Here is a 26,267-nt window from a genome sequence, read left to right as displayed (position 1 = left end):
CAAGGATGTGATTGGTAAGTGGGAGGCCTTCAAAGGAGAAATTTTGAGAGTGCAGAGTTTGTATGTTCCTGTCAGGGTTAAAGGCAAAATGAATAAGAATAAGGAACCTTGGTTCTCGAGGGATATTGGAACTCTGATAAAGAAGAAGAGAGAGATGTATAACATGTATAGGCAACAGGGAGGAAATAAAATGCTTGAGGAGTATAAAAAGAGTAAGAAAATACTTAAGAAAGAAATCAGGAGGACTAAAAGAAGACAAGAGGTTGCTTTGGCAGTCAGGGTGAAGGATAATCCTAAGAGCTTCTACAGATACGTTAATGCAAAAGGATAGTAAGGGATAAAATTGGTCCTCTTGAAGATCAGAGTGGTCGGCTATGTATGGAACTAAAAGAAATGGAAGAGATATTAAATGGGTTTTCTTTCATCTGTATTTACTAAGGAAACTGGAATGGAGTCTACGGAAACAAGGCAAACAAGTAGGGAGATCATGGAACTTATACAGATTAAAGAGGAGGAGGTGTTTGCTGTCTTGAGGCAAATCAGAGTAGATAAATCCTCAGGACCTGACAGGGTATTCCCTCGGACCTTGAAGGAGACTAGTGTTGAAATTGCAGGGGCTCTGGCAGAAATATTTAAATTGTCGATATCCATGGGTCAGGTGCTGGAGGATTGGAGGATAGCTCATGTAGTTTCATTGTTTAAAAAAGGCACAAAAAGTAAACTGGGAAATTATAGGCCAGTAAGTTTGACATTGGTAGTAGGTAAATTATTGGAAGGACTACTAAGAGATAAGATCTACAAGTATTTGGATAGACAGGGACTTATTAGAAAAAGTCAGCATGGCTTTGTGCATGGTAGGTCATGTTTAACCAATCTATTAGAGTTTTTCGAGGAAGTTACCAGGAAAGTGGATGAAGGGAAGGCATGGACTTCACTAAGGCCTTTGACAAGTTCCCGCATGGGAGGTTAGTTAGGAAGATTCAGTCGCTAGGTATACATGGAAGAAGCCAGAGAGTGGTAGTGGAGGATTGCTACTCTGAGTGGAGGCCTGTGACTAGTGGTGTGCCACAGGGATCAGTGCTGGGTCCATTGTTATTTGTCATCTATATCAATGATCTGGATGATAATGTGGCAAATTGGAAAAGCAAATTTGCTGATGATACAAAGATTGGAGGTGTAGTGGACAGCGAGGAAGGTTTTCAAAGCTTGCAGAGGTAATTGGACCCGTTGGAAGAATGGGCAGAAAAATGGCAGATGGAATTTAATGCGGACAAGTGTGAGGTATTGCACTTCGGAAGGTCAAACCAAGGTAGAACATACAAGGTAAATGGTAGGACACTGAGGAGTGCAGTAGAACAGAGGGATCTGGGAGTACAGGTACATAATTCCCTAAAAGTGGTGTCACAAGTAGATCGGGTCGTAAAGAGAGCTTTTGGTACATTGGCCTTTATAAATCAAAGTATTGAGTATAAAAGTTGGAATGTAATGGTGAGGTTGTATAAGACATTGGTGAGACCGAATTTGGAGTATTCTATGCAGATTTGGTCACCTAATTAAAGGAAGGATATTAATAAGGTTGAAAGAGTGCAGAGAAGGTTTACAAGGATGTTTCCGGGACTTGAGAAACTGAGTTACAGAGAAAGGTTTAATAGGTTAGGACTTTATTCCCTGGAGCGCAGAAGAATGAGGGGTGATTTGATAGAGATGTATAAAATTATGATGGGTATAGATAGAGTGAATGCAAGCAGGCTTTTTCCACTGAGGCTAGGGGAGAAAAAATCAGAGGTCATGGGTTAAGTGTGAAGGGGGAAAAGTTTAAAGGGAACATTAGGGGGAGCTTCTTCACACAAAGAGTGATGGGAGTGTGGAATGAGCTGCCAGATAAAGTGGTAAATGTGGGCTCACTTTTGACATTTAAGAAAAACTTGGACAGATACATGGATGAGAGGGGTTTGGAGGGATATGGCCCAGGTGCAGGTCTGTGGGACTAGGCAGAAAAATGGTTTAGCACAGCAAAGAAGGGCCAAAAGGCCTGTTTCTGTGCTGTAATGTTCTACGTTCTATGTTCAAAAGTCCATTAAAAAATTATCAGGTATTTTGATAGGGAAAGTATTATTTCCATCACTATTGAGTAAATAACATTAAGCTATCAACTTAAAATTGACACGTAAAACAAGAACAGAAATGTCATTTTGTGTAAGTTCTTAATGTCTGTAAAATTTTATAAAAGACTGGTAACGGTTTAATGGAATAATGTATAATTAATTGATGACAAAGGTTACTTTGGATAAGAGGACCCTGAAAGTAGTTTGTACTGCTCTGGTTGCCATAGAGATGAGACTTGAATAGAATCCTTACTGCTTTAAGTAATAGTTTTATTTGCCTGTTGCATAAAATTTTACAAATATAATTCATTATTTTACTAGTCTTCTTGAGTTAAGTTTTCACCATAATGTATAGCTTATTTGTTATTGTGCCAATGGATACATTTAAATTATTTACAATGAAGCAGTTAAAGGGTTTATAGGAACCCTGCTTTACTTGATATTGTCAGTCCAGAAAACATGCTTTGTGTGAGATATTAATTTTTACAAGCAAACTAATAACATTTGAATACAAAATGTCAATTAGATTTTTATTATTTTCCCACAGTTATCATGGGCCAAAGGGCCTGTTCTTGTGCTGTACTCTTCAATGGTCTATTTTTATTTCTATTAAAAAATCTCATTTTTATTGTTCCTTTCTTCCTTGATCTATGCATCTACTGAAGAATATTTACTTTTAGAACATGGGCACATGATGGTTCCTAATTCTTTTCTCTTGTTCCGTGGTAGAGTCTGTTTTTAGAGATGTGCATGGATAAAGGAGGTTGTTGCTGCAGTTTTTCACTGGCGAGTGTTTATATAACTATGCTGATTCATTAAATTGCCAATTTTATATTTTCTCTGCATTCTTACATCTCTTCCAAACTATCATGACATCTTTTAGTTCCAATTAATGAAATCATTCCACAGCTCTCTCACTGTATGTAGCGCTTCTAAAAATACATCACTTACTTGATGTATTGATTCACGAAGACAAACAGGCCTGCCTCTACAAATGTACCCAGTGCTGGTCTTGTGCCATATTTATTATTTTCTGCCCTTTCTTGCAAGATCACTTTAGACCACTTTGACATCGAAAGGCTGAAGGTTTCATTTCTGCTTTTTACATTGCAATTTCAAATGTTATCAACTAACCTCCTATTGAACTTACACTGTATGAGGACTGAACTCAGTGGGTGAAAAATTCCGGCATGAAAGAAGAGAGAAACCAAAGCACAATAGATGCTGGAATAAGAAATAAAAATGGAAATGCTGCAATTACTCAGCAAGCTAGATACAACCTCTGTGGAGAGGGACAAAAAAAGCTCTGGTCTTCATCAGAACCTGATGAAGGGTGAAGCATGAAATGTTGATGTGTGGCTTCTCCCCACAGTGCTGTTCTTGGCTTGCTGAGTTCTTCCTGAATTTTCAAATAGAGTTATTAGAGTGTGACTTTTAAAGCCTGGGGGCTTCACAACACTGATAAAAATCATAAGAAAAAATTTATAGCATTGGTAGATAATAAAGAAGTGATTAACAACCTGTTTTCCTCCTCTGATTTAATGGAAGTCCATACAGGATGAGTTTTATATGCAGTAGGATTGACAAGGAGAAAAGAAGACAGCAAAGTCTCACTCTCCATCTTAATTTCCCTGTTGCTTTTGGTGTTCTCTGTGTTTTTTTTCTTGAGCTGGGTGTCGTTATAGATCTGTGTATTCCTGCTAAGAGGATTGCAGCTGTTGAAACGGGAGACATCACATCATTTATTTCTCCTAAAAATGTCAGAATGATCTCATGCATGTGTAGATAACCAGAGATCACAAAATGGAAAACTCAGAGTGAACTATGTATCATTTCATTTGCACAGAAGGAGGGAAAGAAGCCTTCTGTGAGAAATTGCTATCATGCAATTTTTGCTTTCTGGATGCTACAAGTGTCCTCAGAGCTCCTGTACAATATATGCCGCATATTTTGATAAGAATGTTAGAATGCACATTGACTGTTGGGGAGCAGACAAATCAAAATATAAATAATCATCAAATTCTGATTTGATACCAATGGTATTATTTTGATGCTCAAGACTACAATTTATGCATAACACACTCGGCTAAATATGCATTCAGCAGCAGCAAGGACCTCTCAACAATACTATTTGAAGAAACAATCAACTATTTATGAGCTAGTTCCTGACTGATTTCTTCTAGTTGTGATTATGCTTTCACAAGTGCTTGGTGTTGCACCAAAGTTTACTTTTGTTGGGGCCCTACCATAAATCAATATTTTCTGAAATTAAAGGCCCTTCCTTTGTGTGTTATGCCAGTGTAGAATACATGAGGGTAACTGAGCATTTGTGGCCATTTAGTGGTTGTAGGGACTGCAAGTCTGATATGACAAGGAGAGCTGTGGATCAGTAGGTATGGGAGAGGATTTCGTGGTTAAGGCAGTGCAAGCTATCCCGGTAGAGTCGAGTGTACCCAACAGCAGGCATGGTTTGGAACAAATCCAACATTTTTTTCTCTTCAAATGAGTCTTGTGCAAGGATTGGCATGCATCTCTAAGGCCAAAAAGAACAGTTCATCCATGCAGATATAATGTGGTCACAGGTGTGGATTAATGAATCAGGTTTGTGCCAAGATGCAGTTAAAAGGGAAGAAATCTATTGCCAATTCTGCCATTGATAAGATGACGGAACATACACCAGTCTACATCAAGGGATCAGAAGAGTAAATGTTGAGCGATTTCAAGTTCCTAGAGGTTAACTTCTCTCAAGATTTATCCTGGGCCCAAGATATTGATGCAGTTACAGAGAAACATAGAAACACAGAAAACCTACAGCACAATACAGGCCCTTCAGCCCTCAACGCTGTGCTGAACATGTATTTACTTTAGAAATTACCTAGGGTTACCCATAGCCCTTTATTTTTCTAAGTTCCAAAGGAGCTTACAAAGGAGGCATGACAGTGGCTTTATTTTATTAGGAGTTTGAGGACATTTGGCATGATTCCAAAAACACTCAAAAATTTCTACAGATGTTTTGTGGAGAGGATTCTAACTGGATGTATCTCAGTCTGGTATAGGTGGGTGGGGTGATTGCACTGCACAGCATTAAAAAAGATGCAGCAAGTTGTAAACTTCCCCTCTGCCACCAGATTCCTGGATGGACATTGAACCCTTGGGCACTACCTCACTACATTTTTTTCTCTCTTTTTGGACTACTTATTTAATTCAACTTTTAAAATAGATATACTTCTTACTGTAACTCAGCTTCTATTATTATTTATTGCATTGTACTGCAGCTGCATACCAACACATTTCAATTCATATACCAGTGATATTAAACCTGGTTTTCATTCTGGTACTTGGGTCCAAATGTCTAATCTTCAGTTCCCCCTATTCAGGTTCAAACCCTGCAGATGGTGCTAAGATCGAGTCAACATTCCTTATCAATCTCCATCTCCTGCACTTATTAACCATAAGGAAACCTAAGGCAAGGTGCTTGAAGTAGATTGGATTAGATAGAACGGATGATTGTGTCAGAGCTCTGGGTAACGCGGCCTGGGTCAGCAGGACAGCTCTAGCAACTCTGGCAATACCGTGCATTTCTGTTAATCCTGAACAAATTGTTATTTGATTAATTGCTGCAACATTAAATGTGTTCTTGGTTTGTAGTAGGGGAAATCTATCAATGTAAAACATCATGCTGTACATTGCAAACCACCATCCATTTTCTGAACTTGGTGTGGGAAATAGAATTTCCATCTAGGTATGCACCAGCCACAAACTATCCTGTTCTAAGCCATGATGGTTCTTGTGTTGCTAAGCTCAGATATCATCAATAAAAGATATGAGATATAGGTATAGGCAATGTAGGCTTGCATGAAAATTCTAACGTCTGCCGTATGCACTTTGAAGGTTAGTAAATATTTACATAGGATATCCATTCACAGCATTGCTGGGGCATATCCTGTATTAGTAAAGCAATGGGAATGATTTTCCAAAGTTTTGTGTAAAATAAAAGATCAAGTGAATGAAAAATGTGTAATTGATGAGCATTAATAGAGACTGGAAGTGAGTTTCTGATGCAGCTGCAGTGTAAATTGTGGATGAACTATGGAGAGACAATAATGCATTCACAGGTGGAGAAAACATCACAAAGACCTCAACATCTTAGTAAGGAAGCACCAAGTGAATCAAACCAGAGCACGGAGAACTCCACAGCCACAGTGCCACTTTATTATACAGTACATTGATGATTGCACACTCTCACTACATATTTAAACAAATCATGCTTCCTTCATCATATATTCCCTCTCACTGTTTGACCTTCAATGACATTCACTTTTGCTTTCCCGTGCAAGCTTACTCAGTCGGAAACATTTGCGACTTGCTGATAGTGTAACAATAACAATGATGAATACAAATATAACTACTGCTACGCTGTTAAATAAATCACTGCAAAAGAGGTTATTGCACTTATTTCTCTCTAATTATTTCTAATTAAGCAGTTTAATTGTGATATAGTAATTATTTCATGTTAATCTAGTTCTTGCTCTAATCCAATCAAGTAATCAGATGACATATTAGGCATCTACAAAGTGGAATCTAGCTAAAATTAGTTAAATTTTTATGTGCCCGTATATCATTTACTGTATATTGGATTAATGGAAGAACTATTTGAAAAGCCATTCATTTGCTAGCATACAGATAATTAAGATTTTGAAGCTTTTATGATTGTTGGATTGCCAACATATTTCAGAGTTTGAAGATAATCTCCTGTTAGAATTCTTCTAATCAAATCTTTATTCTAACTAGAAGAACAATTGAAAGGAAAGATACAACAGCAATATCTTCAGCAGTCAGGATGAGTGAGAGTTAAAGGACTTTTGTACCTTAGTGGATAAGTTTAAACTGAGACCAAAAATGACTTGTTGAAATTTAGCCAGGAGTATACACTGACACCATTTCTATTTTCAATATTCCTGATCTATCAGTTTAAAATACCATTTTCTTCCCATTTTTCTATTTTGCTTTACTGTGTTGGAAATGGCTGTTCACATTGGCCTCTGTTCACATTGTTCACAAGTCCACTTTGGGGGGTCCAGTGGAAGGGGATCTCAGGAGAGGTGAGCTAAGTAAGGGGCGCTGCCACCTGGCTGTAGTCTCTAATGAAGCGATGGTAGAAATTGGCGAATCCCAGAAATCACTGGAGTTGTTTAAGCGTCATGGGTTTGGGCCACTCTGCCACTGCCCGGATCTTTTTGGGTTCCACCCTCACCTGCCCGCTCTCAATGAGGTATCCCAGGAAACTGACAGAACGGACATGGAACTCGCACTTCTCTGCCTTAACAAATAGCTTGTTCTCCAAAAGCCTCTGAAGAACCTGGCGGACATCGTGAGTATGCTCCTGGAGATTACTGGAGAAGATTAGGATATTGGCCAGATAAACAAAAACAAAATGGTTAATAAAGTCCCTAAGGATGTCATCGACTAGAGCCTGGAACACCGTGGGAGCATTGGTCAGGCCGAAAGGCATCACCAGGTATTCAAAATGACCAAGGGGGTGTTAAAAGCAGTCTTCCTTTCACCATTGACTCCTGATGAAGGGTTTCGGCCCGAAACGTCGTCACTACCTCCTCCCATAGATGCTGTCTGGCCTGCTGAGTTCTGCCAGCATTTTGTGTTTTTATTTATTTCCAGCATCTGCAGATTCACTCGTGTTGCCTCCCATTCATCTCCCTCCCTTATCCTGACCAGGTTATAGGCATTTTGCAGGTCCAATTTAGAGAAGACAGTGGCTCTGTGAAGGGGATCGAATGCTGAGTTGATCGGGGCAGAGAATGCATATTCTTTATGGTAATGTTGTTCAGGCCACGGTCATCGATGCATGGGCATAGTGAGCCGTCTTCCCCACAAAGAAGAAACCAGCGCCTACAGGGGAAGATGAGGGTTGGATAATGCCAGCCACGAGGGAGACATTTATGTACATCTCCATAGCTTCTCTTCCTGGGTGGGACAGGTTATACAGCCGACTGGTGGGTAATGAAGCTCTAGGGAGAAGGTCAATTGCGCAATCATAAGGACGATGTGGAGGCAGAGAAAGGGCCCGTTGCTTGCTAAGCACTTCTCCCAGATCATGATATTCTGTGGGAACCATAGGCAATTCAGGGGGCTCAGTGGTGGACGAGGTCGCAGTGACCACTGGGGGAAGGGCTGATTGCAGGCAAGAGGAATGACAGAACGAGCTCCAGCTGATTATCTTCCCGGTGAGCCAGTCGACGTGGGGATTATGACAGCTTAACCAGGGGTGGTTGAGAACTATAGGGGCTTGAGGAGAGGAAATTAAATTGAATCGTACCTGTTCCTGACTGTTTCCAGAGAGAAGGAGAAGCAGGGGTTCCGTGCAGTGCGTGATACGGGCCAGGAGTCGACAGTCCAGTGCCCGCGCATCCCAGAGGGTACACAGAAGCTCATGAGGAATTCCGGCTTGGAAGGCTGAGTTTTCATCCAAGAAGATTCCCTCTGCGCTGGAATCTACGAGTGCTAGCAGTGGCAAGCACTGTTGGTTGTAACACAGAGTGCCTTGAAGCTGCATCCGGGGTCGGGGAACGAGAGGGAATGTTGTCTGGCTCTCCAGGGTCGCGACAGCTACTGGTGAGTCCCCTCTTTTTGACTGAAGGGGACAGGTGGCAAGGAGCTGGCCAGACTGGCTGCGATCTCTGGAGTCGCTCTCAGTCTCTGGAGTCACTCTCAATCTCTGGAGTCACTCTCAGTCTCTGGAGTCGCTCTCAGTCTCTGGAGTCGCTCTCAATCTCTGGAGTCGCTCTCAGTCTCTGGAGTCGCTCTCAATCTCTGGAGTCACTCTCAATCTCTGGAGTCGCTCTCAGTCTCTGGAGTCACTCTCAATCTCTGGAGTCACTCTCAATCTCTGGAGTCACTCTAGGTCTCTGGAGTCACTCTCAATCTCTGGAGTCACTCTCAGTCTCTGGAGTCGCTCTCAATCTCTGGAGTCACTCTCAATCTCTGGAGTCGCTCTCAATCTCTGGAGTCGCTCTCAATCTCTGGAGTCGCTCTCAGTCTCTGGAGTCGCTCTCAATCTCTGGAGTCACTCTCAATCTCTGGAGTCACTCTAGGTCTCTGGAGTCACTCTCAATCTCTGGAGTCACTCTCAGTCTCTGGAGTCACTCTCAATCTCTGGAGTCACTCTCAGTCTCTGGAGTCGCTGTCAATCTCTGGAGTCACTCTCAGTCTCTGGAGTCGCTCTCAGTCTCTGGAGTCGCTCTCAATCTCTGGAGTCGCTCTCAGTCTCTGGAGTCGCTCTCAATCTCTGGAGTCACTCTCAGTCTCTGGAGTCACTCTCAATCTCTGGAGTCACTCTCAGTCTCTGGAGTCACTCTCAATCTCTGGAGTCACTCTCAGTCTCTGGAGTCACTCTCAATCTCTGGAGTCACTCTCAGTCTCTGGAGTCCCTCTCAGTCTCTGGAGTCGCTCTCAATCTCTGGAGTCGCTCTCAGTCTCTGAAGTCGCTCTCAGTCTCTGGAGTCACTCTCAGTCTCTGGAGTCACTCTCAGTCTCTGGAGTCGCTTTCAGTCTCTGGAGTCGCTCTCAGTCTCTGGAGTCGCTCTCAATCTCTGGAGTCACTCTCAATCTCTGGAGTCACTCTCAGTCTCTGGAGTCACTCTCAATCTCTGGAGTCACTCTCAGTCTCTGGAGTCACTCTCAATCTCTGGAGTCACTCTCAGTCTCTGGAGTCGCTCTCAGTCTCTGGAGTCGCTTTCAGTCTCTGGAGTCGCTCACAGTCTCTGGAGTCGCTCTCAATCTCTGGAGTCACTCTCAGTCTCTGGAGTCACTCTCAATCTCTGGAGTCACTCTCAGTCTCTGGAGTCGCTTTCAGCCTCTGGAGTCACTCTCAGTCTCTGGAGTCGCTCTCAATCTCTGGAGTCGCTCTCAGTCTCTGGAGCCGCTTTCAGTCTCTGGAGCCGCTTTCAGTCTCTGGAGTCACTCTCAATCTCTGGAGTCACTCTCAGTCTCTGGAGTCGCTCTCAATCTCTGGAGTCACTCTCAATCTCTGGAGTCACTCTCAGTCTCTGGAGTCGCTTTCAGTGGAGTCACTCTCAGTCTCTGGAGTCGCTCTCAATCTCTGGAGTCACTCTCAATCTCTGGAGTCACTCTCAGTCTCTGGAGTCGCTCTCAGTCTCTGGAGTCGCTCTCAGTCTCTGGAGTCACTCTCAGTCTCTGGAGTCACTCTCAATCTCTGGAGTCGCTCTCAATCTCTGGAGTCGCTCTCAATCTCTGGAGACACTCTCAATCTCTGGAGTCACTCTCAGTCTCTGGAGTCACTCTCAGTCTGTGGAGTCGCTCTCAGTCTCTGGAGTCACTCTCAGTCTCTGGAGTCGCTCTCAATCTCTGGAGCCACTCTCAATCTCTGGAGTCACTCTCAGTCTCTGGAGTCACTCTCAATCTCTGGAGTTGCTCTCAGTCTCTGGAGTCGCTCTCAGTCTCTGGAGTCACTCTCAATCTCTGGAGCCGCTCTCAGTCTCTGGAGTTGCTCTGTGGGAGAAAGATGGTTCCATTCCAGCTGCATGGGTCCCTCTCCTGGGACAGTGGAAATGGCTGAGCTAGGATCTATTCTAGGAGCAGGAGGAGAAGAGAGGCTTGTGCTGGTGGGAGACGGAAATTAGTTGCATGAAGTGGCCAAAGGTGGTGGACAACCAGTTCTTTCTCTATGGCATTCTCGGAGGTGATTGTCCAACCTGGTGGCTAGGGAGATCAGGAAATCCAGGCTGTTGGTGTTGTCTCTTGCCATCGGCTCATCCTTCACCAGGTCGCTGAGTCCATTCTGAAAAACCCCCTGGAGCGACTCACCGTTCCACCCCGAGTCAGCACTAACGTCCAGAACTCCACTGAATATTCGGCAACACTGCAGGAGCCCAGTCAGAGAATGAGTAGACGCTTGGCGGCGTCTTTACCACAGATGGGGTGGTCAAAGATGTTTCTCATTTCCGCGATTAAAATGGTGAAAGAAGAGCAGATATCTGGTTGGTTGTCCCAAACTGCTGTGGCCCATGCTAATGCACATCCCCGGCTCTGGTACGTGAGGCTCTCTGGACCGGGATGTTGGTGACACGTGGGGGGTTGCCGCTACAGGCTGTCTGGGTTCCAGGAGCGAGTTGAGTAGAGACTCGATCCACCTGGTTACTGATCTGTGTGACGTGAGCAGACAGGGAACTGAGGGCTTGTTGAAGGGTGTTTGTGTCCGCTGGGTCCATGGTGGCCAGATCATTCTGTTGCAGGGAACGGGCGAACCCAGACACAGGACACTGGCATGGAGATAGAGTTAGGATGCAGACAAGGGCTGGAGCTGAACGGCAAACAGGAGGGTGAATGGAAAAGCAGGTGGCAGGTAAAACTTAACTTGAAACAGAGCGTTGCTGAAGCTGAATGGCAAACAGGAGACAGGCGGCATGCAATTCTTATCTTGACATGGAGTGTTGCTGGAGTTGAACAGCAAATGGAAAAGCAGGCGGCAGGCAACACTTATTTTGACGCAGAGTGTTGCTGGAGCTAACCGACAAACAGGAAAGGCAAGCAGCAGGCAATACTTACCTCGACACGGAACGTTGCTGGAGCTGAACGGCAAATGGAAAGGCAAGCAGCAGGCAATACTTATCTCGACACGGAGAAACAGAGTCACACAGGTAAACCTCAGTACTGAAGTAAAACTTAGAATACACAATCCTAAGTGGCCAGGGACATGAATTACCACACTGGCTAAAACAACGATCTGGCGATGAGTGGATGCAAAGCCGGGAAATTTATACTGCAGGTTTAGATAAGAATTAGGAGAATATAGGGAATTAACAGTCGGGGTCGTGACAGACTGCTCTATAGGCCAAAAGTTTTGTTCGGACATGGCACGTCATGGTCTCCAAAAAACATTTTTCCTAAATCTTCTACATGCTCCATTTGCACTACTCAAGTGGTGGTAGATCTCTCAGCCAATGCCTGCTTTTGAGGAGAGAAGCTGCCAAGGTAGAGAAAATGATCTACATTTTCAAAGACGATATCGTCAATTTTTATGGAGGATTGAATAGATAGCATGTTGGACAATGTGTCCTTTTTATATTCAAAATTAGACTCAAGGCTATATATGCCTTGGCAATAAATTGGAGGTCTTCTTCAGAGAGGGCTGTGAAGGCGTTCTCATCCATATAACAAAATTCCATGATAGTGGTGGCTCCGACTTCTTTAAGTAGCATTATAGTACTATCCTTTTAGTAACCCAACTGCAGTGAAGAGATATTTTCAAGAAAGAAGTTATAAGTGGTTGTAACCCACTCAAGGGATGCTGTGGTCTAATAACTGTGATATGCCAATAATAGCTTTCACCACAGTAATGCTGTCATTCTTGAAGTTAATATTTACAATTATTTTTCTGTGTACATAATTTATCTAAGAAGAACTCATAACACTTGGGCTTTCAGTTGGAAACCTTGATGCAATATATTTTTGTAAAGCATACAGGATTGTTACATTTCCTGTATATTGGACTGATTGTGTTTGTGATTATATTTTGTACAAGATTAGTTCTTTCTACCTAAGAAAAAGCTCTATTTTTGGCTGGTTTATTCATTTTCTTTCCTCCCACCCCTGTCTTCACTGTGTGATTTCCTCTTTTGCTCTCTGACCCTAGTATATTTATCAGCTTTGAATGATGTGTGATTTGGATGCCTATATCAGCTCTGATTTCATTTGCAGTCTTTGTGACAGATCTTTGTTAGCCATGCCAATCATAATTCTGTCCTATTTGAGTCATTTTTCTGCATGTCAAAAGCACAGTGGGAACTTCATGGATACTTTAGACAAATGATTCATGAGGTTCTTCCACTCTCTGAGTTCACAGCTGGAAGAGTGTTCTTTTATAAATTAAGTTGTCTTTTGGAACAAAGTAGTCTTCATATTTTTGGAATACTTTTTCATACTTACATTTTGACCTTTCCAGCTCTAAAATGAAAGCTATAAAAGTGTGTCCTGCTCCTTGGCTCACATCCTGAATGAATATAAGCCTCCACAGCATTATTCTCTCTATGAAGTGCTATCACTGTCCTGAGCTATAAAAATCTTTCCTTCCAAGACAACTAGAAGAACTTTTGCTATATTTGAAACCCACAGATGGAATAAATTTATCTTACGGCTTTTCTGTTCTGTATTGATTAATGTATCGATCTGGTTTACTGATAATGCCAAATTTTATGACCAAATCAATGCTTGCGCTGATTTTTTGCAACAAGAAAGGAAGAGGATGCTAGAAATATATTGCATGTGGTTGAATAAATGCAATCTTTTTCCTCTGACTTTCTCCTGGTGTCAAGAAACTTCCCATCAAAATTTAGAATCAAACCTTCTGTGTAAAATATAATTAAGTCAGATAAGGGCAAGTTCATCTGGACACTGAAAAAATGGGAGAACTGGACTTCCTACCCATTTTGTGTGGTCATGTAGACCTGAGACAGTATGGGGTCTTTTCCGGTTTTCCTTCGGATCATCTCAGCTGTAATGGGGGAGATTTTCAATTTGCAACAGACAGAATATGTCCTCTTTTTGCAAATTTTTCAGGTATTTCATTTTTCAAGGGTAAATGGCACAATTGATCAGCATTTCCATAATTATCTGTCCTCTTGAATTCAATCTTGTAATTGTGTCCTCCAAGAAACAGAGCCCATCTCTGCTTTCTTGCTGCTGCGGTTAGTGGGCTAGTGGTTGATGATCAGTAAACTCTCTCCCATACAAGGATTGGCTGAAACACTTTACTCTCCAAACCAGATTCAAGGTCTTTCTGTCAATCTGTGTGTAATTTTTCTCTGCAGTGGTAAAGGAACATGATGCAAAGCCTATGGGAGATTCACTTCCATCACTCATAACATGTGACATGACTGCACCTAAATCATAAGGTGAGGTGTCACAGGCAAGCTTAGCTAGACAATGTGAACCATAATGTGTGAGTACAGTGTCTGACATCACCATTTCCTTTGTTTTTTTGGAAGTCACCACACACTGATTTGTCCATTGCCATTTCTTCCTTTTTTTTTGTAGTAATGAGTTCAAGGGGTGGAGCTGAGCACAGTAGCCAGGTTTGGCAGGAACCTGTTGTAGTAATCGACAAATTTAAAAAGGGCCACAACTGTGACACATCCTTTGGCCTTTGGGTATTCACCACTGCTTGAATTTTCTCAGCACACTTGTGTAATCCTTGTGTGTCAATGGTATGATCACAGTAAGTGATGCTTGTTGCATTGCACTCTGAGCCCATGATCTTCTAATCTTTTGAATACTGTCTTAAGATTTTGGAGATGTCCCTTGTCATCCTCACCAGTAGCAATGATGTCATCCAGGTAACACTGAGTGGCTATGCAGCCTTGCAGTGCCTAGTCCATAGCTTTTTGCCAGAGTGCAGATACAAATAGTATTCCAAATTGCAGCCTACTATAGCGAAAAAGCCCTTTGTAAGTGTTTATGAAGAGAAGCACTTTGGACACTTCTTCCATTTCCATCTGTAGGTAGGCCGCAGCTCAGACCACTTTGCTGAATTGTTTCCTTCCAGAAAAGTTTGCAAAGATATCCCCTCTCCTGAGCAGACAGTATTGATCGTCTTTCAGTGCTGGATTGATGGTGATCTTAAAATTACCATAGATCTTGACAGACCCATTCTTCTTGGCAACAAGGGTCAATGGCATTGCCCATGGGCTTCACTGGACTTCTGAAAAACACCTTAGCCTCTGTGTGATCTAGTTCACTGGCTACTTTAACACAGATGGTATAAGGAACCAGATGAGCTTTGTATAACTTGTATGTAGCATTTTCATTTAACACTGTTTTTCCCTTGATACGTATATTTGAGTTTTCCAATACCATCCTTTGAACACTGCTGTGGCATCATCCAGTACCTTTCTTTCAGTTGACTCTGTTGCAGGGGATATAACATACAAATGGTGAATGGATCTCCAATCAAATTGTAGTTGGCTCAGTCAATCACATCACCACATTGCTGGCCTTCCTGTTTTTACTGCATACAAGCCCAATGTGCCTGTTGGTTGCTGTATTTCACTGTTACGAATGTCATTCCCACACAAATGATCTTTTCTCCAGGACAAGTTCTTAGATGGGTAACTGCAGGCTTCACTTCAGTATCTTTGAAATGTGTTCAAACTCATTTTGTAGCCTGGGGAAAAATATACACGCAGGACAACAAATATCTTTTTTCGGGTCTTAAATTACTTTATCTGTTTTAGATGTTTTATTGCAGAAAGAGGATATCAAAATAAAAACAACAAAATAAATTTTATAAAACAGTTCCCATCATTACAATCTCAGTTTAACTTCAGACCACACCCTTGTTATGGATGCAATATGAAAATAACTAAAACAAAATATACAATTCTAAAAACAATACGAACAATCCCACCAACCCCTGTACCTTATACACAGTATTGAAAATATGAATAAATACATCACATCTCAACTAAGAGATATACTCACATTTGGCACACACTCCCCAATAAACATCAATGGCTCCTCGGTAGAGATCATTAAGAGCACTAAATTTCTTGGTGTTCACCTGGTGGAGAATCTCACCTGGTCCCTCAACACCAGCTCCATAGTAAAGAAAGCCCAGCAACATCTCTACTTTCTGCGAAGGCTGAGGAAAGTCCATCTCCCACCCCCCATCCTCACCACATTCTACAGGGGTTGTATTGAGAGCATCCTGAGTAGCTGCATCACTGCTTGGTTCGGAAATTACACCATCTCAGATCGCAAGACCCTGAAGTGGATAGTGAGGTCAGCTGAGAAGATCATCATGTTCTCTCTTCCCGCCATTATGGACATTTACACTACACGCTGCATCCGCAAAGCAAACGGCATTATGAAGGACCCCATGCACCCCTCATACAAACTCTTCTCCCTCCTGCCATCTGGGAAAAGGCACCAAAGCATTCAGGCTCTCACAACCAGACTATGTAACAGTTTCTTCCCCCAAGCTATCAGACTCCTCAATACCCAGAGCCTGGACTGACACCTTACTGCCCTATTGTCTTGTTTATTATTTATTATTTATTGTAATGCCTGCACTGTTTTGTGCACTTTATGCAGTCCTGGATAGATCTGTAGTCTAGTGTAGTGTTTTACTGTGTTGTTTTTTACGTAGTTCAGTCTAGTTTTTGTACTGTGTCATGTAACACCATGGTCCTGCAAAATGTCTCATTTTTACTATGTACTGTACCCGCAGTTATGGTCGAAATGACAATAAAAGTGACTTGACATGATTTGACTTGACTTGACTTGACTTGTGTAACTTCCAAACACATATAGGCTAGACCTTGAAATGAATTCTCCTCACTCACACTACATGAACAGAGATCAACACATTCACATTACTCTGTTTCATTCACATTCATGAAACAATCAAGAAAGACAAATAAACTTTTACAATATATTGCCTTGTAGTTGAATTACTAAAATGACTAACCTAGTAGACTAATTAAGGAACTTTGCAAACACGCTATCCAGTACTGATCGATTTGCTCACGAAAATCTAAAGCATCCACATGTAAAACACATCAAATTACTAATATTCCAGATTAACAAACAAGTATAAATGAATTTACATGGATATTATTAAATATTATTCACTTTTCCTCATCAAATCTGGGAAAATCATGCTGCATTGTGAAGATTCACCCTCCTGAAAGACAGCCTAATGCCAGCCTCCGAGACAGAGATCACAAGGTCACTAGCTGCAGCAAGATCCTCACCACTGTAATTACTTTCTTCCTTTCAAAGTGGGAATAGAAGCTGTTGAGCTCTTCTGGTAGTGAAGCGTCGCTGCCATTCCTGATGTTGGAATTCGCTTTATAGGAATTAATGTCCTGCAAACCCTGCCCATCACTGAACTGATCTCAGACAACCTCTCCAATTCCATCACATAAGCCTACGACCCATAGGCAGGTGAGGGTCTGAACCAACAGACAAACCAAAGCTGAAATAAACTTAGGATTTTGCTTATGAAATTTAAATTGTTCTGCAACCAACAATAGTTTTGGTTCTAAGTATTCATTCATTATGTTTACAGTATCAGCAAAGCACATTCTGACTGGTTTAGTTGGATCAATCAAACTTCTAAGCAAACTGTATGCTTTTCCACCTAATACACTCAGTAAAACTAGCACTCATTTCTCATCGGCTATTTCATTTGTTTTAAAATACTGTTCAATTTACTCAGTATTCATCAGCCAGTTATCCATTGTGCAATTGAATGCATCTATCTTTCTAATGTAGCCATCCATTTCTACTTTTATTTTTTTGAATATATTATTATTATCACCTGATACTCACTGATTATGCACCTGTGAATTTTGTCCATTTTCTGCTTATTCTTTAACTCATGTTCCACACTTCAACAGGTAGGTAGTCTTTATGGATTCATTTTAAAACTTCCTCATCACCACTATTATGTTTTGTAACTCCAAAAACAAATCAAAAGAAAAGCAAAAGAGCCTAGGATAATGTGCCTGCTTATTTTTTTTAGAGAGGTGCTCACAAGTGACCTGATTTATAATGATGTATGCCATTCACGTACTTCATATATATAGCCCATAATGAATTATGTAAGAAAAATGCTGAATCAAACAATATATTTACAATATTGCTCAAATATTACTGAAATATTAAATACACTGCAGTTCTGGCTGATATTCAGTTCAGATTTGTTTTTAACAAAGTGCAAGCTAGATTAATTTCTTTATTTATATTTTCTTACTTCCATCAATATTCAATCTGCTGGGATAATTCAGTTCTTGCAATGATATATCCTTGGCAATTTAAATCTGCCAAATGGTAAACAAAGGTAAAGGGCTATCATAATTCTTTACCCAGCCTTAAGCAACTCGAGATTCAAAAATTTAACATAATAAAAATGTCAGGATAGAATACAATTTTGTTATGTTGTATTTAGTGCTTGGAGATTGGTAGTATTTTTTGAATATTATATGTTAAGTGATTTTATAAACTGGTTCATAGATTTAGTACTTCCTTTGATGCTAATGAAGTGAAATTCAAAGACAGAATGTATTGTGCTAAAGTTACTATACAGTATAGCACATTTAGTACTGCTGAAATTGGGTTAATATCCTAGAATCTCCTATTTACCTTCAGTATGCATAGAAATTAGAAAGAAGTAGATACCTCAATGAGGGCCCTACTTGTTACCTCAAATGCACTGGAAAGTTTCAAATATTCAAAGATTCAAAATATATTTGTTATCAAAGTGTGTATGCAATATACAACCCTATAATCTGTCTTCCCCACTGTCACAAAATAAAGAAGAACCACAGAACCCATTCAAAGAAAAGCATCAAACATCAAACCCCTCTCTCCCCCTCAAGGGCAAAAAAAAAAATCATGCAAACAGCAAACAAAAAATGAGTGACAACACAGAACATAAAACACAAAATCAAAAGGTATACTTCATTACAGTTCAGCCCAGTGTTCATTATCTGCAGCTGCCCCAATTCAAAATACACTTGAAAGTAGTAGCAAAAAAGAGCGACCAGAACTAGAACTAGAAATTAGAGCACATCGTAAACCTGAATTAGAGTCCAAATCTACAATCAGTGTTGATTAAACCTTGCTCCAGCACCATCTGCTAACAGCACCGAGGGGGAGAGAGAGAGAGAGAGAGAGAGAGATCACTCCAATGCACAGATGCTCCTTTGGGAGCAGCGAGTCAGAGAGAGCAAGAGACCACCACACACAGACATCTTCTCCAGCAGCAGCGAGAGGCTGAGAAACAGCGCGCAACACTCGCTCACCCTCCGCACCATCCATGACGTCTCAATCTTCCTCAGTGCTTTAATTGGCAAGAGGTGGATTTGATCATGGGCTTGCTGGCCTCCATGACACATGCTTTGGGCCCAGCTTTGTTGAACACTCTCAATGACAGCAAAATGCCAGATTGCCCGATCGGCCCAAACTCACACCACCAAAGTATAGCTAACAGGCTTTAACAATAGCAGATCCATATAAAAGGATTTAAAAGCAGGGAAAGGAATTGCTTTGTGAACTGCCTTGAGGATGGCACCCTCGGTAGCGATGTTCGCTGCACCATCTTTTCAAAACCAACTTCCTGCATTTTATGCTTAGAAAAAAAATACGTTCAAAAAATCAGCAAACTTCGTCATAGAAAAGCAACAACCCAATTAGTATGAAAATGTAATGAAAAGACTTGAAAAGAATATGAATTTGTAAGTAGTGAAAATAGTAAAACAGCATCAGAAAAGCTATGAACAAAGTTGCAGGATTTCAGAAAAAAAGAAAGCTCACATGCCCAGGATGCCCTAAATAAATACAGCAAGTATAACATACTTCTTGCTTGCCTGCCAGTTCTCCATTTGAAAACATCATGGACACCAAAAGATTGAATTGCAAACAAAGTGAAGACTTCAGCTATACTTTGAACTCATGAAAATCATTATTTGGACCAGAAGGCTGCAGAGGGTCAGAAGAAAGATGCTCTGCTGTTCCTGAAACATATGTTCAATGCGGTTAGTAAATGTAAGAGACCAAAGATTAAAAGGTGAAGGCCAAAGTTAACATGGTGACTCACACAAAGACCAGAAATACAAAAAAAAATTTCATTGTTTGCAGTTTGTTTTGTTTTTACTTTGTACTGCAACATCTTGCTCCTTGTCAGCACTGAAAAGTAAATGTTTTTCACAATCATTTTTTAAAATCTTATTCAATATTGAAAATTGAATTTTTTTGTTGTCATTTTTATTGGTCCATTTGTTACATCCAAAACATATTTAAAATGATTACCTTGTTAAAGTAGTGATGCTCTTAAGCTGATGAAATACAAAATACAGAGTGTATAGCAAACACAATTTTGTAAAGTACTATGGTAAGTAAAATTAAATGCAAAAGAAGTAAGTCTAAAAGTGATCAATAGTGAATTCTAGAAGATGTTGTCAAGTGAAGCATGTCAGAATATCAATGAATAAGCTTTAAATGCAAAACCTTAGTATTGGCGCAAAGCAGATAAAGTTGCTTCTATACCATGTAAATGTTTACATATCCCTGCCAATTTTAGACAAATATATCATAAGCAGATTTCTACGTTAAAAAAAGGTTATACTGGTAAATACATTAAGGAATTAAGAGAAATGGATCATTGAAAGATTAGGAATGGAAGAGGTCCATTCAATTCTTTGAGTTTGTTCCATTATTCAACTGAATGACAGTTCTGGACATTAACTCCATTTAAACAATTTTCTTCTATTTTCCTCACCTCTTAAAAATATAACAGTAAAATCAGACCAGGTGACTATTTCTAGCACTCACTGATTTTATTTCAGATTTTCAAGAATCACTATTTTTGAAAAATCCTTACCAATAAATGACATAACAATGTTTATTCAACCAGCATTCACAAGCATTCTCAGCATGCATGGTACTGCATCCAGCTTCCTGATTTTACTCTGAATAATTTAATCCATTAGAACTTTAAGACTAAGCCCCTTTTATTCTTGCAGGCTGGTTTGCTAGAGTTGTTTGGAGTTGTTTTAAGTTGGTAGGCAGATGAGATCAGCAATGACAGGGCTGGGGATGGGGCAGTTAGTATAAAAGTCAATGTCGTGAGACTGTAAGGAAAGTCAAGCAGCTGGTAGGGCAAATCGCAGTCAACTTGTGGTTGAACTCACTAGGAGAAATGTAGTTCTGGATTAGGTGTTATATATCGAACCAGTTTTGATTAAAGAGCTTAAAGTAAAGGAACCCTTCGGAGGCAACGATCATAAAATGATAGAATTCACCCAGGAGTTTGAGAGGGAGTTGATAAAGTCAGCGGTATCAATATTACAATCTAAAGTTTCAATATCCATTTTTTAAAATCAAAGTTGTATACTGTATACAATCTTGAGATTCGTCTTCCTGCAGGCAGCCACAAAGCAAAGAAACACAATAAAACCCATTAAAACACACACACACACACACACACACGCCATCTAACACTCAGTGTGCAAAAAAAACAGATTGTGCAAACAATAAAAAGTTAACAAATTACCACAGTACATTAACCACAGCCACGAAGCCACTTCAGTGCTAAGGTACGTGCCAATGGTTACAGGCCACAGTTGCAGAGTCATTTCAGCGCTGAAGTGAGTAAACCTTGCAGACTAGTGAGCTGAACAGTGGTTTGTCCTTTGCCCTCGGCCTCAATGCCTTGATCAAATCATGCAAATAGTAAAAAAAAGTAAATGAAAACATATGGAATATGAACTGCGGATCTTCAAAACTGAGTCCACAGCTGCAGAGCCCATTCAGCACTGAGGCGTTTGACACCTATCCAGAAGACTGATGGCTGCAGGACAACAGCTGCTCAGGGACCTGGCAGCATGGGACCCAAGTCTGCTGCACCTCCCACCGATGGTAGTAGTGAGAAGAGAGGGAGACGGTCAAACACAAGTGGATGGATGGTGCTCTTGTCCACAACTATTTTAATCTTGCTCAACACTTTAATCGGAGTGGATTAATGGAGCCGGCCAATGATTCATCTTCTGTCATCAGGACTTAACTCAGTATCCACCCCAGCGATTGCCACCCTGGCCGTACCTGGGATCCACGAGGGGATCGCAAAATGCCAGATCATTTACTTTGTTCAAATCAACATCATTGAAAGAGAAATTACAGGTTTGAGACTGCAGTGATCACAGTTCAGAAGAGGCATATCTACTACAGTATCTAGTAGCTTTCTGAGCCATCAGCAAAACATCGCCATTGCTAGGTGGTGCCATACTGAAAACTTACTGGAGTGAAGGGAATTACAGAGGCATGAGAGAAGAACTGGTCAAAGTTGATTGAAAGGGGACACTAGCAGTGATGCTGGCAGAAAAGCAACTGCTGGGGTTTCTGGGGGCAATTTGTAAGGCACAGGATACATATATCCCAAATTTGAAGAAGCAACTGTGGCTGACAAGGGAACTCAAAGACAGCATAAAAAGAAAAGAGAGGCCATATACCACTGTAATATAGCAGAATTAATAGGTAGTTGGAGGATTGGAAAACTTTTCAAAAACAACAGAAGGCAACTAGAAAAACAAGGAAAGAAAAGATAAAATATTAAGTTAAGTTAGCCAATAATATCCAAGAAGATACCAAAAGTTTTTTACAGATATATAAAAAACAAAAGAGAGGTGGGTAAAAGTGAATGTTGAACTGCTGGAAAATCATGCTGCAAAGGTAGTAATGGGGGACAAGGATATGGCAGTTAAACTTAGTAAATATTTTGCATCAGTCTTCACAGTGGAAGACACCAGCAGTATGCCAGGAAGTTGAAAGTGTCAGGGGGCAGAAATCAGTGTCATTACTATTACTAAGGAGGAGGAGCTTAGGAAGTTGAAAGGACTTAAGGTAGATAAGTCACCAGGACCAGATGGACTACAGCCCAGAGATTTGAAAGAGATTAACAAAATAAAAGCCTATGGTAGTATAGGAAAGGTACTAGCATGGATAGATGGTTGGCTGACTGGCAGGAGGCAAAGAGTAAGAATGAATGGGGCTTTTCTGGTTGGTTGCTGGTGACTAGTGTTGTTCCACAGGTGTTAGCATTGGGGCTGGTTCTTTTCACGCTATATGTCAAATATTTGAATGACGGAATTGCTAGCTTTGTGGCCAAGTTTGCAGATGATACAAGGATAGGTGGAGGAGAAGGTAGTGTTGAGGAAGGAGGGAGTCTCCAGGCAGACCTTATAGATTGGGAGAACAGGCAAAATAAAAATGGCAGATAAAATATAGTGTAGGGAAGTGTATGGTCATGTACTTTGTTATAAGGAATAAAGATGTAGACTATTTTCTAAACGGAGAAAATCAGAGGTGCAAAAGTATTCCCTAAATGTTAACTTGCAGGATGAGTTGGTGGTAAAGAAGGCAAATGCAATGTTAGCATTCATTTTGAGAGGACTAGAACATAAAAGTAAGGAAGTAATGTTGAGGCTTTATAAAGCACTGGTGAATTCTTTAGCCAGAGGGCGCTGAATCTGTGGAGTTCATTGCCATGGATGGCTGTGGAGACTAAGTCATTGAATATAGTTAAAGTAGAGGTTGATAGGTTCTTGGTTGGTCAGGCTGTCAAAGATTACAGGGAGAAGGCAAGAGAAAGGGGTTGAGAGGAATAATAAATTAGCCATGTTGGAATGGCAGAGCAGACCGGATGGGCTGAGTGGTCGAATAATCTTATGGTCTTATTCAAACCCCATCCAAAAAAGGAATAATATATCAGTATCTAACCTAGTAAATTCACTATTGTAGTGTTTGTAGGTCCTCTATGTTTCTACTTAGTAAGGAAAACAACAAAAACAGAGCTGTATTTAATTTACTTTTGAGATGAAAACTGTGTGGAATTGGAATGACAGTTATCTAATTCAGAGGTAAAAATAAAAGTACTAAGGTACAGTATCATTATGTTATGTCCATTTGTACCATGGTGTAGGGGCCATGTATTTATTTCCTGTCTGTCTGTATTGTATTGTGTGTTGCATGTTTATTACAGATTGCGTTAATTTGTCAGGCTGGTTGGGGCGACACAGAAGCAAACGAATTTAATTACGCATTCACCCCTTGTGCAGTTAGTTATTAGTTAGAGGCAGCAAGGAACCTGGATATTTTTCTGTTGATTGCTAATTTGATTACCCTATATCACTCATTTGGTTACATTAACTTAGCTTATTTCCTTTGTTTCACTTATTTCATTATCGCTACGCTAATTTCATTAGTTTATTGCTATATAAGATTGTTCATTTTTGCTGGTTTCATAATAAAGGACTGAACATACTTTTTCTGACCTGGAACTCAGTTATCTGGAAGTGCACCATACATCATGAAATCCTTGTTCAGTCTCTCAGTGGTTTTGCTTTGTTTTCAAATAACCGCTTGTAGTGTTCTCGCTCAGGTGTAAGAGAACGTTGAACTAAACACCAAGGTAAACCATCGTCAATGAAAACAGGACCGCAGTAAGATGAACCGTTTACTGTTCACTCTTCCACATTAACGTATGGTGAAAACTGTTGATAAAACAATACAAAATTTGTACAGTATTTGTTTCCTTCTTGATATCACATTTACATCGTAAATACTTGCAAAAGTAAACGACAACAACTATATCACATTAAAATGCAGCATACAGTCGGAATCTACCTACGCCATTGACTGCTTTAAATACACTTCAACACAAACTATCCGCAACTCTTTAACTAACGAAAACATAAACCTTATCAACCGTCATTACTTTTAACAGAATCAGCGTTAACATTTTAATTCAACATATCGATTATCTCATGAACTTACGGCGTTGCTTCACTATGTTTCTAGTGCGTAGAAAGAAACTTTTCTTGCGCTGATCCTGCACATGTGAGCCCCCTCCTTCCCGTTTCTCCAAACCGGTATTTTCCCACAAGACGCGGTGAAACCAGATGTGACGTCATCGCATGCCGCGATATATCACAGACAACGAATTTACTTTAAACAATCCTAACTTTAACTAAAAAATGCTAACAAACGAATTACTAAAGCGAAAATATTATAAACTAAACAAATGCCATAAAGGCAACACACCGCTACATTTTGTCAACAAAAAGTAGTTATACCAGACGAATGCCAGTCCATGGCAAAGGATTGCCCCAGACTTGTTGGTAAAACTGGAGCAGTTTGCAGCAAGATTTGCTTGTGACCTTTTATTGATTCATGCTGTGTATTTGTGGTTTAAACATAGCTTTGAATGGACAGCACTGTCTGTCCATTAGGAACTGTTGCTCGATCATGTGGTGTTTGCCTGAGGGTTCGCTGTTTTGTTTTATAGATGTATTGAAATATTCTTCCGGTTGCTGAGATTTGAATTGAATGCTGCCTGTGATTTAAGTGCTGTGGATACTTGGACAGTTTGTTACTTATGTTTATCGAATGGAATATCGCTGCTGCATTTTGCGAATGTGCTGCGGACAAAGAGTTCATTGTGAGTTACGCATTAAAGAGAAAGTAACAAGTGGATCGAAACATGGAACTGTTGTCAGTGACCTTGAAGACAGGATTGGCAAAAGAGAAATTAAACTTACTGCCAAAGCTTTGGCGGGCAGAATTCAAAGTCTTCAAAGATAGAGCTGGAGGTTTTTGCGGACCTGGGCGATTTCTTTGTTTTCATCCATGAAACAGTTTAAATCTTCTGTTTGCATGTCTTTTCAAGGTGGCTGAGGTCCTTTTGGAGTCCATGACTGAGTTCTTCATGGGCGGTGGGTTCTTGTTCTTCAGAACTCGCTAAGCAGCCTGATTTGAGGTCTCCATGAGCGGCTTGAAAGACGTGCACCTTCAGAGTGTGGCCTTGTGTGGCCCTGTGGACAACCTGATTCCTCGCCAATGTCGCCAACTGAAGCATCATGGGAGATTGAAACCTCAAGACATTGGTCACAGCTGTCAGCGGCCTCTGTACTTGAGTGATCGGTCTGTCTCTGTCGAGAATGAAAGCGAGTTTGCTGATTCTTAAGTAGGAGGAACTCGACTATGCATATAGCAGATGACCCACAAGATGATGAAAATCCGAAGAACAGTGCATCAAATGTCGGTGCTCGAAGCTCTGCTGCAAGAAGAAAGGGGTTCATAATGAGAAGATTGCCTTTCTAAAGGAAAATAGTGTCTGCTTTGGCTGTTTGTGTACAGGACACATCAGTAAGAAAGTGTCTTTCATGCAAGGTACACAGTGGCAAGTATCCCAGCTTTCCCAGATCTAGGAAATACAGCAATGTCTAATGAACAAGCTTAACATCACAGGGAAAAGGACATACATTCTCCTACATACCATGGGTCAAGAGAAGGTCATGAGTAGCTTCATTGTTTCAGGATTAGAAGTGACTACGGTACTTAGATGATGCTAGCTTGGATCATGAATGGACCATTGAAAGGAGACAATGCTGATGGGAGAGACTGTGCACAGCCTGAGCTGACAATTAACAGGATATCAGTTTTGAACTAGGATGAGCTTTAACAGTGGCAGTTCAAAGCAGATTTTCCTGAATGCAGTCAAGGTGGACAACCTAGTTTGTCAAAAGAAGATCACAGGTTCATGGACTTGGTTATGAAATCTGCAAAACT

This window comes from Hemitrygon akajei, chromosome 19, assembly GCF_048418815.1.
Source record: "Hemitrygon akajei chromosome 19, sHemAka1.3, whole genome shotgun sequence".
Classification (NCBI taxonomy): Eukaryota; Metazoa; Chordata; class Chondrichthyes; order Myliobatiformes; family Dasyatidae; genus Hemitrygon; species Hemitrygon akajei.
The sequence above is the reverse complement of the archived record's forward strand: the minus strand, read 5'-3'. Positions refer to the sequence as shown.